Genomic DNA, 18,423 nt, shown 5'->3' with positions numbered 1-18,423 from the left:
TAAAGTGAGACCAGTGAACTATAGTAACCTCTCAGTGATGCACTGCAGGTGATCGTCGTGGGACACTCGTGGATTTCTGCGGATCAGGGAGTATATTGGTTGTTTGTTATTTTAATATTTTTTACAGATGACACGGGCTTCGGGGATCAAAGTGACAAGTGATGGTGAGTATGTACGCTATGTTATATGTACTGTATGTCTATATGTATGTATTTTATGAATGTATTGTATGTAGTATGTATGTTGTATGTATATAGTATGGATGTAGTATGTATGTATGTTGAATGAATGTAGTAGATATGTAGTATGTATGTATGTATGTATGTATGTTGTATGAATGTAGTATATATGTAGTATGTATGTATTATATAGTATGTATGTTGTATGAATGTAGTATATATGAAGTATGTATGTAGTATGTATGCATGTTGTATGAATGTAGTATGTATGTAGTATGTATGTTTTTTTTTTTTTTTACATTCAACACATTAGCCGGATGATGGGACTACTACTGTCCCATCACTGGCTAATGTGTCAATCACTGTCATTGTAGCAGGCATAGCCCAATGGGACTTGTAGTCCCATCAGACGATGCCTGCACACACACACAACCCCCCCGCAGGCCCGCACAGACCCCCGGCAGGCCCGCACAGACCGCGCATCATGATGACATCATTTCAGCAGCCAATCACAGCCATGCCATTAGTTAACATGGCGAACACAACTGGCTCATTGCATTATGGGAAGTTCCGATTCCGGTATTCGATATTGTAAAAGTATCGGAACTCAGTATCGGAACTCCGATACAGTGAATATCGGCCGATACCCGATATTTGCAGTATCGGAATGCTCAACACTAGTCACGATCACATGGCCAGTACATGTGATATATACCTGGACATGTGAGACAGTCTGTGTGGTGTCTTGGGAGAGGAAGTACTCCCACGTAGCTCCAAGGAGGAGCGGAGGACATTGCCAGGTGCCTGCAGGTTGAGATCTGCAGAGGGAAGGACTCTTTTTCCCTTTATTTGTATTTGTGTCTTTTTTCCCCTTAAGCTAGAAAGGCGCTGTTTTGTTTGTGAACCCTGCCTTGGTTGGAGTATGCTGACTCCAATAATCCAGCAGGTGCATCACCACCAAAGTGTTCCATGTTACCTGAAGAAGCAGCTAAGCGTGTCAATCCCACACACTACATATAGACAAGTAATGGGAAACCAGGAGAATCGGCCATTACATGGGGCAGCTTAGGGGCACCGGGGCCGGACTGGGGCACCGGGACACCGGAGAATCCTCCAGTGGGCCCTGCCCCCAGCCTCCTTCATTAGTCCCTGCCCTGTATGTCAATAGTGAGCACTGAGCGGTGCACACTTTATTCTATAGCCACCCGGCACAAATGATGTGAAGTGCAGCCGCTCTTTCACATCACCTGCTGCCACTGCCGGCTTCTATTGAAGATGAGCTTAGAGCGGTGCGCTGTGCGCAGTGTGAGTGTGTCTGCAGAATGCCGTCCTCACTTCAGTCAGCACAGTCAGAGGCACAGTCAGAGAGGAGACACACGCAACAGCTGACCCTCAATCACCTGTTTCTTGCCTTTGTTTCCGGCTCTTCTTCAAAACTGTGGACAGAGGTGGTCTAATGCTGATTGGCTGACATGCAGCCAACCAGCATTAGTTTTCTTTGTGTGACCTGCTGTGATTGGTCGGCTGTCCTGCCCAAGCAGCACAGCAATATCATAGAGGACCTGAGGGACATTTATGATTAATGACTGCAGCAGTGTGAGTGTAAGTAAAATATATGATGCCTGCAGCCACCGAGCCAGTTAGGGGAGGGGCCCCCATGTAATCTAAAGGAGACACAAGGTGGGGGTCCCCCATAGAAAATGTTTAATTTCCTGTGGGTCCTCTTCCCCACTGTCTCCTAATTTCCTGTGGGCCCCCTCCCCCACTGTGTCACCTAATTTCCTGTGGGCCCCTCCCCCACTGTGTCACCTAATTTCCTGTGGGCCCCTCCCCCACTGTGTCACCTAATTTCCTGTAGGCCCCACTGTTTCACTTTTAATTTACCGTGGGCCCCTCTCCCACCATTTCGCCTGCGGGGAAGTGGGCCCTCAGAAAAATAGGTGACACAGTGGGGAAGGGGGCCCTCAGGTATTTGACCCTTTCACGACATCCACCTTACATGTATGGCGCATGCTAAATGCCACTGTCAATCTCTGACAGCGGCATTTAACATGTGGCGCCGACATGCTTGTGCTCATCGGCACACCTGCTACGTGATCGCGGGTCGCCGACGGGTTGCCATGACAGCAAGGGTTCAGCTGATGACCCCTGTGCCTATCCTTTGAAACACCACAGGAGACTGTGATTTCTGCAATATAACAGAAATATATAGCACGGGCGATCAGACAATCGCATTTTTAAGTCCCCTAAGGGCTATAACAATAACAGTGAAAAGTTCAAATCTTCCCCCTTGTACCCTATTGAAAATAAAGATGATTAAAAAATGTAAACATATAGCATATAAGCGGTACTGCGCATGCGCCAGTATTTTTCAGCGCGGTCTATGCCCTGGAAGTCTTCACATGCAGGACACACTTCCGGGGCATAGACCGTGCTGAAAAATACTGGCGCATGCGCAGTACCGCTTATATGCTTTGCCCACAGTTGGGCAAAGCATACTGCGCAAGCCTTTTCAATGCGCAAGAGCGGAAACCAACGTTATCTGTGATATTCACAGAAGAAGATTACGTTCAGCAAGCTGAGGAAGGGGGGGAGAAGGCGAATAAGCCACGCCCATCGGACCGGACCGTGGCGATTTCCATACATCTCCACCAAGATAAAAAAGGTATTTATGCTTCAAAGGTGCGGGGTCAGGGGGAATCAAAAGTCCTAATAGAATCCTTATGGGACACACAATTGCGTGATATCTTTACATGATATCACTAAAAATGGCTGACAGATTCCCTTTAACTCTTCCTCTGTCTCCTGTCCATCACTGCATCCCGCAACCTGCTCATAATGATTGACTTGAATGGATGGTGAAAAATCACTGCAAATACGCGGGTTGACTTTTCTTGCTGCGTATTTTCTGCAGAAAAGTCACGGACAGCCGAATGTGACCTCACACTCGGCTCTGCTGCCTCTAGATGGCAGGCTGCATGACACGTCCATACAGCCTGTCATCCAGCAGAGCGGGCCCGATTATACTGTGTATGGAGGAACTGGGATTATACTGTATGTGGAGACACGGTGGCTCAGTAGATAGCCTTGCAGCGCTGGGGTGCTGGGTTCAAATCCCACCAAGGACAACATCTGCAAGGAGTTTGTATGTTCTCCCCATGTTTGCTTGGGTTTCCTACGGGCACTCTGGTTTCCTCCCAAATTCCAAAGACATACTGATAGGGAATTTAGATTGTGAGCCCCATCAGGGACAGTGATGATAATGTCTGTAAAGTGCTGTGGATTTAATGGCGCTATATAAATGAGTAAAATAAATAAAAATAAAATATGGAGGTAACTGTGATTACGCTGTATATGGAGGTAACAGTGATTATGCTGTATATGGAGGTAACTGTGCTTATGCTGTATACGGAGGTAACTGTGATTATGCTGTATATGGAGGTAACTGTGATTACGCTGTATATTGAGGTAACTGTGATTATGCTGTATATGGAGGTAACTGTGATTATGCTGTATACGGAGGTAACTGTGCTTATGCTGTATACGGAGGTAACTGTGATTATGCTGTATATGGAGGTAACTGTGATTACGCTGTATATGGAGGTAACTGTGATTACGCTGTATATGGAGGTAACTGTGATTATGCTGTATATGGAGGTAACTGTGATTATACTGTATATGGAGGTAACTGTGATTATACTGTATACGGAGGTAACTGTGATTACACTGTATACGGAGGTAACTGTGATTATACTGTATACGGAGGTAACTGATTACGCTGTATACAGAGGTAACTGTGATTACACTGTATACGGAGGTAACTGTGATTATACTGTATACGGAGGTAACTGATTACGCTGTATACAGAGGTAACTGTGATTACACTGTATACGGAGGTAACTGTGATTATGCTGTATATGGAGGTAACTGTGATTATGCTGTATATGGAGGTAACTGTGATTATGCTGTATATGGAGGTAACTGTGATTATACTGTATATGGAGGTAACTGTGCTTATGCTGTATACGGAGGTAACTGTGATTATGCTGTATATGGAGGTAACTGTGATTATGCTGTATACGGAGGTAACTGTGATTATGCTGTATATGGAGGTAACTGTGATTACGCTGTATATGGAGGTAACTGTGATTATGCTGTATATGGAGGTAACTGTGATTATGCTGTATACGGAGGTAACTGTGCTTATGCTGTATACGGAGGTAACTGTGATTATGCTGTATATGGAGGTAACTGTGATTACGCTGTATATGGAGGTAACTGTGATTACGCTGTATATGGAGGTAACTGTGATTATGCTGTATGTGGAGGTAACTCTGATTATACTGTATATGTAGGTAACTGTGATTATACTGTATACGGAGGTAACTGTGATTACACTGTATACGGAGGTAACTGTGATTATACTGTATACGGAGGTAACTGATTACGCTGTATACAGAGGTAACTGTGATTACACTGTATACAGAGGTAACTGTGATTATGCTGTATACGGAGGTAACTGTGATTACCCTATATGGAGGTAACTGTGATTATACTGTATACGGAGGTAACTGTGATTACACTGTATACGGAGGTAACTGTGATTATACTGTATACGGAGGTAACTGATTACACTGTATACAGAGGTAACTGTGATTATACTGTATACGGAGGTAACTGTGATTATACTGTATACGGAGGTAACTGTGATTATACTGTATACGGAGGTAACTGTGATTATGCTGTATATGGAGGTAACTGTGATTATGCTGTATACGGAGGTAACTGTGATTATACTGTATATGGAGGTAACTGTGATTATACTGTATATGGAGGTAACTGTGATTACACTGTATACAGAGGTAACTGTGATTATGCTGTATACGGAGGTAACTGTGATTATACTGTATACGGAGGTAACTGTGATTATACTGTATACGGAGGTAACTGTGATTATGCTGTATATGGAGGTAACTGTGATTACGCTGTATACGGAGGTAACTGTATTATACTGTATATGGAGGTAACTGTGATTATACTGTATATGGAGGTAACTGTGATTACACTGTATACAGAGGTAACTGTGATTATGCTGTATACGGAGGTAACTGTGATTATGCTGTATACGGAGGTAACTGTGATTATACTGTATACGGAGGTAACTGTGATTACACTGTATACAGAGGTAACTGTGATTATACTGTATACGGAGGTAACTGATTACACTGTATACAGAGGTAACTGTGATTATACTGTATACAGAGGTAACTGTGATTATACTGTATACAGAGGTAACTGTGATTATACTGTATACAGAGGTAACTGTGATTACGCTGTATACGGAGGTAACTGTGATTACGCTGTATACGGAGGTAACTGTGATTACACTGTATACGGAGGTAACTGTGATTACACTGTATACGGAGGTAACTACCATTACGAGGATTCAGCTTCTTCCCAGTTGTGTCACACACACTGCCATAATTTTGCACATGGCCGGGTGTCAGTGTTGGAGCGAACGCTGGTGTAATGCCGGTGACCTTTGTGCTGATGTAATTGCTCATTATCCTCCTGGATGCTAATGGACCTTGCTAGTAATGTATGCCGTCCTGTAATGTCTGAGAAGTAAATTACGTCTGCAGTAAGGTGAGATTTTTTTCATCGTGTGGGCAGTGCACAGTTCATCGAGCGTCAGGAGAACGTCCGCCATCCTGTTTACTCTCATCCGCCGCTGTTTATGTAATTGTAATTCCGTTTAAGAGTACCACACTGGCGCCAGTCCACTTGGGCAGAGGAGGAAGGTCCACTATTCCCAGATGCAGCTGGTGAATAACAGGCTCTGTGCTGGTGCAGCTGATAAGAAAAGAGATACACAGCGCTATGCTGGGAAATGAAAATATATAACTGAGTACTCACTTGCTGGTGTGTGAAAGAACACGTGGTGGTGGGTGTATAGCAGTATCCTGAGATTGTTCACCTTGTCAAAGACGTATATTGCCTCTCATTTAGATGCCAAAACGGCTGAGTAGATAATAAAGGGTTAAATAGGAGTGAGCCCGTTGTTGTATTTCAAAGCTAATTGAACCAAGCTTAATTTACTCACTTGAATACGTCAGAACCAAATAAAATATGTGCGCGTAGCCGCTGCTAGGCACTAAGATTGGAATGATGCAGCCTGTTTCTGACGTAAAACATTATAGCTGAAAAATAGAATGAAACACCAAAAAGGGGGGAATAAATAGATGTTTGGGACGATAACTTACCTTACTGCATGCCAATTTCAACAGGCAAGGTCAGAATGATTTATCCTGTGCAGACCAGATAGTGGTGCAGGTCCTGCAAAGGGAATGAGCGTTAGTGACAGCTTGTGCCCGCTAGTGGAATGGGGTGCTTGATTCTGGTGCACTTACTTGCAGGGCCAGTGCTCAGTGAGGCAGGCTTGGGTGCTCAGCGTGGGGGCTGCTGCTGCTAATACTCCGTATGGAAGTGGAGATCGCCGCTGCCTCTTGCGCTCCGGCCGAGAGCAACGCTGAGGGAGTCGACGTGTGGTGGGGGCGGCGCTAGCGTGACGTCACACTGGGGATAAGACGGTGGCTCAAAGGCGGCAAAATACCGACGCGTTTCGAGAGATAGCTACTCTCTTCATCAGGGTTATGCCTCCTAGCGCACAGACCGTGAATTTATAGCAGACTGAGCCTGATTAAAATGACCACCTGACCCAAATGCCTGATTGAGCAACTTAATAGGTACAGTACAAGGTACTAGTGTACCTATATGTAACTAAATGATTGCGAGACCCTATCATTACCAATGTACTGAAAAGATGGGTTAAAATTTAACTCTATTTGATCCAAAAATTTATGAGAATAAAAAAGTGAAAAAAAGGGAAGGAAAAAAATGAAAAATTAAAATAAAGTAAAACATAACCTTTATTTACCTAAATATATCAAAAAGCGTTGATAAAAAGTGTTATTAAAAAACATGTTTAAAAAATGGAAACGAAAATGTGTCAAAGCCCAATATCTGACGATCAGGTGCCCCTTCGGATGTTTGTTTCATTATACTCGAAGGGTTCATAGGCTTTCATGGCGGCCAAATAAATACATGATGCTGGTGTTTTATTCAGCGCAGTTTGTTTTGATTTTTGTTTTTGTTATGTCAAGAATTTTTTATATATATAATATAAGATATAAAAAATGTATAATTAAAATTAACAAAAAATTATACATGAATAAATCTCCAATTAAGTGTACAAAAAGAGGGAAAAATCCTAAGTCATCTTGGGGAATTGTATAAAATCATGTCTAAAATTGTGATGAATAAAAAGACCAAAAATGATAAATTATATGGGGGGAGGGGGAAAAGGAGAAAAAAGGAGAGGGCTAGAAAGCATACAACTCAATTTCATGATTCAGGCCTATTGGGGCCAGACTGTCCAGGGTATAGATCCACCTGGATTCTACCCGGGACATTGCTTTAAGATAGTCACCCCTTCTTGGATTTGGCCGAACTATTTGAATACCCAAAAAGGAAACTCCTTTGCACGATTATGAGTATCCAAAAAGTGACGGGACAATGGATGTCCCTTATAGCCTTTTCTAATATTATCTAGATGCTCCTTAATCCTAACCTGAAAGGGGTTGTCCGGGCTTTTCACATAATCTCAGTGCATATCTGGGCTGCAGAATGCTGACAATAAGTAATTTACCTTCTGTGGCCAGTTTGCAGCGTTTCCAAGATATGATCTCTTGCTTGTAAGAAAAATGTCCTGGGGGGGGTGTTCTGGCATTGAAATGAGAACTGGTCATTTCCTCCTACTCTACTAAAAACCTGCCCTCTATAGCAACAGCCCCACCCTCCATAGCAACAGGCCCTCCCCGACCACATGAACAAGCCTATCCCGCCTCACACAGTAACAAATCCTCCCCCTCTAGCAGCCTCAGTGCAGAGAGCAGGACCACCCAGCTGCTCCTCCCACAGACACACACTGAACAGTGATCTATGGAAAGTGAAACTAGTGAGGAGGAAACGATCAGTTCTCATTTCAATGCCAGAACACACCCCCCTGGACATTTTTCTTAGAAGCAAGAGATCATATCTTGGAAACCCTGCAAACTGGCCACAGAGGGTAAATTACTTATTGTCAGCATTCTGCAGCCCAGATATGCACTGAGATTATGTGAAAAGCCCGGACAACCCCTTGAAAAGTTCTCTTAGTTCTCCCTACATAAATCTTACCACAGGGACATTTTAAAATGTAAATAACACCTGATGTTTGACCCAATATTGTAATTCCGTCTTCTGTTCATTAGCTGTCATTTCGTTGACACGGGCTCGGTCGCCACCTCATCTGCTGTCATCAGACAATGTCAGCGGAGCTTTGTGCTTCTACCGTCTGCAGCTTCACTTTCCAGCGTCAATATTTTGTTGGCTGCAGATTGATGAGACCTTAAATTAAAACTTCATTTTAGATTTGCACTGGAAACAAAGTCGCTCACAATGAAAACTGTATAAAGATGATCCCCGGAGCGCTGCCGCCCAGTGTGTCGTGCTGGATAAAAGATGGACGACCGAGTGCAAGACTGTCATGGTTCACTGGGGTTGCAGGTTAGGTGGTTTAAGAGTTAATGTGGAGGGACTCTCTTTGGGATCTGGGGAGGGTTCTTATAGCCTCATGGTGGAGCCATTCTCTGTCGTTTACTCTCTGAGCTGAGTGTGCCTGACCCTGTTCTGCCTGTGCTTCATGCCTATCCCTGTATGTCTGCTTGGTTTTTGATTCGGTCCCATCCCTGGTAAAGTCTTCTGTCTTCTGATTCTGTACCTCTACGCCCTCTCTGTGCATGACCTTTTGGCTACGTCTGGATCCCCCGTTTGATTGTCCCTGCTGTACCTCGCCTCCCGCTCTGTGCATGACTTTAGGCTATGTCCTGACCTCTCTTTGATTGTCCCTGCTGTACTTTGCCGCCTGTCCTGTGTATGACTATATTGCTTTGTTGACCGGGCTACTGTCTCTTTCCCTTCATCGCTGCATTGCCTGTGCGGCTATCGGCTCCCAGAGGGGCTTGGCTGTAGCTCTGCCCCTCTCTCTGACATGCTGTCACATGACCGCAGGTCCTGTGGGTATTGAGTGATTTCACAGCACCTCTGCTCCCCGCAGGTACTGGTTCCTGGCTACTTTTACCCACGCTAGACACCGGACACTCGACCCCTTGTTGTTGCGGGTAAGAGTCCTCTATATTTCCCTGTCTGCATCCCTGTAGCCGGGTTAGTGGTTACCACAAGTCCACACCTGACAAAGACTTGTCATGGCCAGAAAATAGGAGGAGGAGTTCATTCATGAATGTGATCCACAGCCTTACACATGAATGCAAATATTAGTCCCCTGGAAATAGAAAAATATGGGGGAGAATTACTGTAAGTAATGTGCAGTAAGTGGCTCTCCATGGGGCACAATGGCGCCTGAGCGCTCCGCTGGAGGAAAGCAATGTCTGACCCTTGTCTAAATAAGCCCAAAATGCGTGTAGCTAGTGGTAGTCTTTTGACTTTTTCACTTATCATTGAGGGAAACAATCCAATATCACATGGCTGCGAGTGGTTGTTATAGGCACATCCCTGAATGTGCGCCGTGTATACACTTCAAGAGGCAAGGATGAGTGTTCCTCTTCCCACTCCAGCAATCATGTGATGCCGGGTGCCAGGAAAGTGGAGGGGCACATAAAGTTCAGCTCTGCAGTGCACTCGGGGGTGGATTTACCCTGTAACTAGAATTAAAATGCTTCCCAAGTTACTGGGGAAATCAGCAGTAACAAATATATTGTAACAATGAAAAGACCCCGAATATGAAAAAATAAATAGATAAATGCAAAATAAGAAAAATAAGTAAAACAAATTTTACAATAAAATCCACAGCTAGTTCTCTCATTTCTACACCAGGGAACTTCGATTCTTACACATATACACTCACTGGCCACTTTATTAGGTACACCATGCTAGTAAGGGGTTGGACCCCCTTTTGCCTTCAGAACTGCCTCAATTCTTCGTGGCAGAGATTCAACAAGGTGCTGGAAGCATTCCTCAGAGATTTTGGACCATATTGACATGATGGCATCACACAGTTGGCGCAGATTTGTCGGCTGCACATCCCTGATGCGAATCTCCCGTTCCACCACATCCCAAAGATGCTCTATTGGATTGAGATCTGGTGACTGAGGAGGCCATTTGAGTACAGTAAACTCATTGTCATGTTCAAGAAACCAATCTGAGATGATTCGAGCTTTATGACATGGCGCATTATCCTGCTGAAAGTAGCCATCAGATGTTGGGTACATTGTGGTCATAAAGGGATGGACATGGTCAGCAACAATACTCAGGTAGGCTGTGGCGTTGCAACGATGCTCAATTGGTACCAAGGGGCCCAAAGAGTGCCCAGAAAAAATTCCCCACACCATGACACCACCACCACCAGCCTGAACCGTTGATACAAGGCAGGATGGATCCATGCTTTCATGTTGTTTACGCCAAATTCTGACCCTACCATCCGAATGTCGCAGCAGAAATCGAGACTCATCAGACCAGGCAACGTTTTTGCAATCTTCTACTGTCCAATTTCGATGAGCTTGTGCAAATTGTAGCCTCAGTTTCCTGTTCTTAGCTGAGAGGAGTGGTACCCAGTGTGGTCTTCTGCTGCTGTAGCCCATCTGCCTCAAAGTTCGACGCACTGTGCGTTCAGAGATGCTCTTCTGCCTACCTTGGTTGTAACGGGTGGCAATTTGAGTCACTGTTGCCTTTCTATCAGCTCGAACCAGTCTGCCCATTCTCCTCTGACCTCTGGCATCAACATGGCATTTCTGGCCACAGAACTGCCGCTCACTGGATTTTTTTTCTTTTTCGGACCATTCTCTGTAAACCCTAGAGATGGTTGTGTGTGAAAATCCCAGTAGATCAGCAGTTTCTGAAATTCTCAGACCAGCCCTTCTGGCACCAACAATCATGCCACGTTCAAAGGCACTCAAATCACCTTTCTTCCCCATACTGATGCTCGGTTTGAACTGCAGGAGATTGTCTTGACCATGTCTACATGCCTAAATGCACTGAGTTGCCGCCATGTGATTGGCTGATTAGAAATTAAGTCTTAACACACAGTTGGACAGGTGTACCTAATAAAGTGGCCAGTGAGTGTATATGTGACTTGGGCACTTATACATGTACTATATAACCTTCATAATACCCGAGAAGACAAATAAGTGCAGGAGAAGTTGGGGTGGGATGTGTAGACCCCATCGCGGCATGTCACCATGCTATAATCCAGCTGTGACGCCGACTTTACTGTATATACAATGTATCTGTGACATTGCATTGAGCATGCAGATAAAGCCTGTTTTAAGCACCCGTTGCCACCGCTGACTTTGCTCCCGGATTCCCCATCCATAGAACATATAAATGATAATGAAGTTTTATTATGAAGCTGTTCCTTACTGTCTTTATTGCAGCCATGTGTATACAGCAGCATATGGCCATTAATGTGCGCTGTGCTGAATAAGAATACATCTGTTGACTTGTATAAGAAGAGATACATTGTAACGCGGAGAGGAAATGAAGACTTCCAGGACTTGTTACTTGGGGGTATTACTACAGAAGGACGGAGCTGCGTATGCTTTGTAATCTGCGTCGCCTTCAGCTCGTAACGTTACTTGTTTTTACATCTCAGAATTAACAATCGCCTTTTGCACCATCACGATAATGTATAACGGAGGCGAGATCTCCATATGGAGAAATGTGCCTGTGCATATATAATTGCACCCTATCTTTGGATGAGTGCAAATTTTCATAGACAGTTAGTTACAAACCCCTTCTTAAAGGGATATCTTAGCATAATGGGAAATTATTGCTGAATGTGACATTGTGTCATTGGGGCCTGGTATCATCGGATGGAGTCTGGGAGCAGAGCACCACCTCCGAGCCTAAAGAAGGTGTAGAGAGCGAAACATGAAGAAGATGCTTCACTAAGTATGGACCGTGCATGCAAAAATAACAATTAATTAAAATGTCAGTAACATAATGGGGAACATTAGTGTCATGGTCACGTGTGTCTGGTCGCAGATGATGCCGCAAGGCGAACCCATAACACACGTGACCCTGGATACACCGCCTCCAGTGGGGCGCATTTAAATAATAAAACGTGCAGGTGGATACGCCGCCTCCACCTGGCGAATTTAGGTATTACACGTTATACAATAAATCAAATAATAAAGGGGGAACCTGGGAAACTTTAACAATGGTGGGCCCTGCGATAGGGAATGGGGGACGTGGAGACCTCCTAAGCTCCCCTGAGCCAGTGTCCCTGCACTCCTTACATTCCCTAAACAGGCTCCTCACCTGTCGCCGCACACGTACCTTAACGCCCTTGCTCACCCTGACCCTAAACCCTCACTAGGGAATGGGTCGGTGCGGAGACTAATCCCACCACTGCACTAATAACACACATGAGGAAAGAGACAAAACAGGGGAAACACCACTTAACTTTGCTCTGTTGCGTGCGCTCCTAGCAACAGAGCCCTCCACCTGAGTGCATCTTCTCCTCCACCTGGATCCATCACCATAACAGGATCCTTCACCTTAGTGCAGCCTTGGAGCAGAGTCCACCACCAGTTGCAGCTGCTTAGAACCAGAGTCCCAAGGAAGTGTTCAGCTTCTGCCACGAAGTCAAGCATGCTTGAGTCCAGCTCAGCAACCAAGTCCCACATGGTGAGTGCCACTCTCCATAGTCGCCACTCCACCAGCCCATGCAGACACTTCCCGCTGACACCATTACTGCGACCCCACCACGCCATGCCAGCCCTTCGTCCAGACACCATAGCTGCAACACGTCCCCCCTGGCTAAGCTGCGCAGGACTCCTCACCAGCTCCATCCTTCCTCCAGGCTCTCCAACTCAGAGTGACCACAAACTCACAATATCACAGGCAGTGAGTGAACACCCTGAGCACACCTTTATAGGGTGTCACACCTGATCCATAATTAAGTGCAAAAATCCCTAAAGTGCAATACCACTCACCACCACCGGGGACAGTCAAGACACCTTGGAACTTTCCAAAGTAAAAAAAGTTCACCCAGTGCAATTTAAAACTGTCAGATCATGACAATTAGTTTATTCAAAATCTCAAACGTGTGACGAGCTTCAGATACAGAGATAATGACAAGGAGCAGAGCAGGGCTGTATACTGTGCGAAATGCAGCAAAAGTGTAAGAAAGGTCAAAGGTCACAGTGATAAAAACCTGCAAAGCAGTGGTCAATGCAATCATGTTAAAACAGACCATAATAGAAGTCCAACAAAACATATATAAGTAGAGAAGACATTTTATATAGTTAGTAAAAGTCCTAAAATATTTGTAATAATAATCATATTGCTCTTGTGAACTTTGAATCTATGAATCTTTGCTTCAAATGGGAAAATGGAGAAATCAGCGAGGTCAGCATTGTGCAGGACAGACAATGGCGCAATACTTAGAGGATGTCCAGTTAGCCACAGGACAGGTGACAACTTCTGATTTCTTGGTGGTCCGACTGCTGAGACCTGCTCCCTTCAGCAAAACAGATGGACAGCAGTGCTCATGCTCCAGCATGGCTCATGCTCAAGCACAGCTCCATTCATTCCCTATGGGGCAGCACTCACCTTTATTCAGCAGCTCCATGGAGACTGAATGGAGCGGCAGTCCGGAGTCCGATCTGTCGCGCCATCTATTATTGGGCTAACGTTCCTCATCAAAGATACAAAGTCTCTGATCAGCCAATTGGTGTGGTCCCTGATGGAGAGACACCCACTGGTAAGCAAGTTATCAGCTATCCTCCTCTACATCAGTCAAGAACCCAAGACGTTAAGGCAGATCTTCATCATCCTCCACCTCATGGTGCCTCATTACTTTTACATCACAGCTGGGTTCCACCCACAAGATCAGAGTCAACTGCAAATTAAGAGATAGAGGCTGCCGAGGAGAAAACTTGTTAGAATGCGGGATACCAGTGATATAATGGTCAGACAAGGTGATGTTCCTGCTGGCTGTGCTCCCCACAGAGATGATTCTAGAAGTTACTTTCTCGTACAGTTACCTCTTCATTATGAAGCAGGAGACAGAACAGATGACAAGCCTGAGCAAATGTGTCGCTAACAACGTCTGGGCCCCAAACCTAAAGTGTAGTCCAATATTGAAGACACAAACTGATCTCCATGTGTGGATATGCGCTGCACTGGAGGAATGCTTCAATTGGGAGTTTCAGAACTTTTAGTACATGTGGTTCAGCTCAGCTACAGGTGCTTCTCAAAAAATTAGAACATCATCAAAAAGTGAATTTATTTCAGTTCTTCAATACAAAAAGTGAAACTCATATATAGAGTCATTACACACATAGTGATCTATTTCACATGTTTATTTCTGTTACTGTTGATGATTATGGCTTACAGCCAATGAAAACCCAAAAGTCATTATCTCAGTAAATTAGAAAAATTAGCAAAAAACACCTGAAAATACTTCCTAAGCATTTATAAAAGTCACTTAGTCTGTTTCAATAGCTACACAATCATGGGGAAGACTGCTGACTTGACAGATGTCCATAAGGCAGTCATTGACACACTCCACATGGAGGGTAAGCCACAAAAGGTCATTGCTAAAGAAACTGGCTGTTCTCAGAGTGCTGTATCCAAGGAAAAAGTGTGGTAGAAAAAGGTGAACAAGCAATTGGGATAACAGCAGCCTTGAAATGAGTGTTAAGAGAAGGCCATTCAAAAATTTAGGGGAGATTCACAAGGAGTGGACTGCTGCTACTGGAGTCATTGCACCAAGAGCCACCACACAAAGACATATCCAGGACTTGGGCTACAAGTGTCGCATTCCTTGTGTCAAGCCACTCATGACCAATAGACAACACCAGAAGTGTCTTACCTGGGCCAAGGAGAAAAAGAACTGGACTGTGGCTCAGTGCTCCAAGGTGGTGTTTTCAGATAAAAGTAAATTTTGCATTTCATTTGGAAATCAAGGTCCCAGAGTCTGGAGGAAGATTGGAGAGGCACACAATCCAAGCTGCTGGAGGACTAGTGTGAAGTTTCCACAATCAGTGATGGTTTGGGGAGTCATGTCATCTGCTGGTGTAGGTCCAAGACCAAAGTTAGTGCAGCCGTCTACCAAGACATTTTACAGCATTTCATGCTTCCCTCTGCTGTCAAGCTTTTTGGAGATGAAAATTTCATTCTCCAGCAGGACTTAGCACTTGTTCACACTGCCAAAAGTACCAATACCTGGTTCCAAACAACAGCATCACTGTGTTTGATTGGCCAGCAAACTCACCTGACCTTAGCTCCATAAAGAATCTATAGGGTATTGTCAAGAGGAAGATGAGAGACACCAGACCCAACAATGCAGACAAGCTGAAGGCTGCTATCAAAGCAACCTGGGCTTCCATAACACCTCAGCAGTGCCACAGGCTGATCGCCTCCATGCCATGCAGCATTGATGCAGTAATTGATGCAAAAGGAGCCCCGACCAAGTATTGAGTGCATTTACTGAACATACATTTCAGTAGGCCAACATTTCAGATTTTAAAATCACTGTTGTTATAAAGTACTAGCGTAAGAGCCCGGCACTGCTCGGGCATAGTAACTAACTACAGTTAGTTATAACAAAGTATAATGATTATATCTATATATATATAAAGCTGAGTGTATAGCCCCGCCCACTCCTCATAGCCACATTCACTATAATATCCCACATCATCCCGTCAGCAAGAGATACCGGACTACTACCCCTAATATCCCACATCGTCCCGTAAGCCAGAGCCACCGGACTACTAATATCCCACATCATCCCGTCAAAGCCACCGGACTACTACCCCTAATATCCCACATCATCCCATCAGCCAGAGCCACAGGACAACTACCACTAATATCCCACATCATCCCGTCACAGCCGCCGGACTACTACCCCTAATATCCCACATAATCCCGTCAGCCAGAGCCACCGGACTACTACCCCTAATATCCCACATCATCCCATCAGCCAAAGCCACCGGACTACCCCTAATATCCCACATCATCCCGTCAGCCTGGGGTCAGAACCAGAGCACTGAGTGGAACGATCCTAACTTCCATACCAGGGATCCCTTTAAGAGAGGCCTGGGGTGTGAATCAGAACGCTGAGGGATTTACACTAACTTCCATACCGGAGATCCCTTTAAGAGAGGCCTGGGGTCAGAACCAGAGCGCAGAGTGGATTTGCCCTGACTTGCATACAGGAGATCCCTTTAAGAGAGCCTGGGGTCAGTACCAGAGCATTTGAAGGCAATTGCCCTGACTTCCATATCTGGGCTCAAAACCAAAGTGCACTGTTCTCCTTTCTGGGGGGCAGACAATGGCTGGAAACTTATGTTCCCAGGGATGCTAGATTTCACCCACCCATCCAGTGTCTTCTGAGGTGTTGTCAAGTGGGAAAACTTGCTCATAGCAACCAATGACAGCTCAGCTTCTTTTGAACAGCTCTGGTGAAATGAAAGATGCTTCGTGATTGGTTGGTGATACACACATACATACATTCAGTTTAATATATAGAGATTCTAATTTACTGAGGTGATGACTTTTGGGTTTTCATTGGCTGTAAGGCTGGTTTCACATTCGCGCTTTTTAAGCGCACGCACGGCCGGGGGTAGCTCCGCCCCCGATCCGGCTCTCTGCCCGGCGTGCCCGCCCCTTCCTTGTAGCGCCGCCTCCTAGCGCACAGCGGCGCCTGCGATCGGCGCACCCTATCTTTAGCATAGGGTGCGCAGATCGTGCGCAGGCCGTGCGCTAGTTGCGCTTTGACCTGCGCTGCGCACTTTTGACGGTGCGCCGTGCGCGCCAAAATCAAACTTTTCGGATTTTGGCGCGCACGGCGCACCGTCAAAAGTGCGCAGCGCAGGTCAAAGCGCAACTAGCGCACGGCCTGCGCACGATCTGCGCACCCTATGCTAAAGATAGGGTGCGCCGATCGCAGGCGCCGCTGTCCGCTAGTAGGCGGCGCTACAAGCAAGGGGCGGGCACGCCGGGCAGAGAGCCGGCTCGGGGGCGGAGCTACCCCCGGCCGTGCGCGCGCTGAAAAAGCGCTAATGTGAAACCAGCCTAAGCCATGATCATCAACATTAAGAGAAATAAACACGTGAAATAGATCACTCTGTGTGTAATGACTCTATAGAATATACTGTATGAGTTTCATTTTTTTTTTTTTGAAGAACTGAAATAAATTCACTTTTTGATGATATTCTAATTTTGTGAGAAGCACCTGTATATATTGGGGTGTCACTCAGGTCGGGTGCAAAATCTGTAACAGTCTCTTCCTACCATGTGCTAGTTATCAGTTTGGTCCTTTTCTTATATAGCAGGTGGATCTTTTACCCACCCATCCCCTGCACCTATGTGAAGTGGGTATCTGTAAACTCTCAGACACTAAGGGTACGTGCACACGCTGCGGAATCCGCTGGGAATTAATACGCACGGATTTTGCAAAAACCGCAGATAAACCGCAGGTCAAAAGACCTGCGGATTATCTGCGGTTTTGACTGCGGTTTGGTCCTGCGGATTCACCATCTCCACAATGGTGGAGATAGGAACCCGCAGCAGTTTCCGCAGAAAGAATTGACATGTCAATTCTTTCTGCGGTTTCAAAACCGCAGAAAATCCGCGCAGATTTTTCCGCTACGTCTACACAGTGGTTTTTTTATACCATTCATTTGAATGGTACTGTACACCGCAGCTAAAACTGCTGCGGGTCCGCAGCGGCCAAAACCGCTGCGGAAATGCAGCGGAATCCGCAGCGTGTGCACGCAGCCTAAGTTGTGGGTGCAATTACAACCTCTGCACCACTTGTGTCTCCGCCTTAGCTTCTTCTAAGATTGGAGGTGGATGTTCGGACTATGGCCGAGATCACACATGCGGGGAATACGGCCGAGTCTCGCATGTTAATACCCGGCACTGCCGCCAGCACTCGGGAGCGGAGCGTGTGGCTCCATGTATTGCTATGCGGCCGCACGCTCCGATCTGAGTGCCGGCGGCAGTGCCGGGTATTAACATGCGAGACTCGGCCGTATTCCCCGCATGTGTGATCCCTACCTCTGACTCCCATAAACAATGCAGTTTAGATGGAGTCTACTCTATGCCATCATGGTGCAGAGATAAACAGGTGGTAATGGATGGGCATCACCCAGAGACAGTGACAACATTTTACGTT

General features: G+C 45.5%; 1 long non-coding RNA gene across 2 annotated transcripts in view; it reads left to right on the top strand.

Moving 5' to 3' along the window:
• The window catches only part of LOC141101047 (uncharacterized), a 71,983-nt gene that overhangs the window by 5,152 nt on the left and 48,408 nt on the right, over positions 1-18,423 (top strand). Inside the window, exon 3 of one of the 2 annotated variants that reach the window (XR_012234869.1) lies at positions 2,737-2,844. The exons of the other annotated variant lie outside the window; for it this stretch is intronic. This is a non-coding gene — a long non-coding RNA (uncharacterized lncRNA). The remainder of the gene's footprint in view (positions 1-2,736; positions 2,845-18,423) is intronic. 2 annotated transcript variants of the gene reach the window in all.

The sequence above is a fragment of the Dendrobates tinctorius genome, unplaced genomic scaffold (assembly GCF_039654945.1).
Source record: "Dendrobates tinctorius isolate UK_male_01 unplaced genomic scaffold, ASM3965494v1 ptg000114l, whole genome shotgun sequence".
NCBI classification, from domain to species: Eukaryota; Metazoa; Chordata; class Amphibia; order Anura; family Dendrobatidae; genus Dendrobates; species Dendrobates tinctorius.
This window is presented reverse-complemented; position numbering and strand designations above follow the sequence as displayed.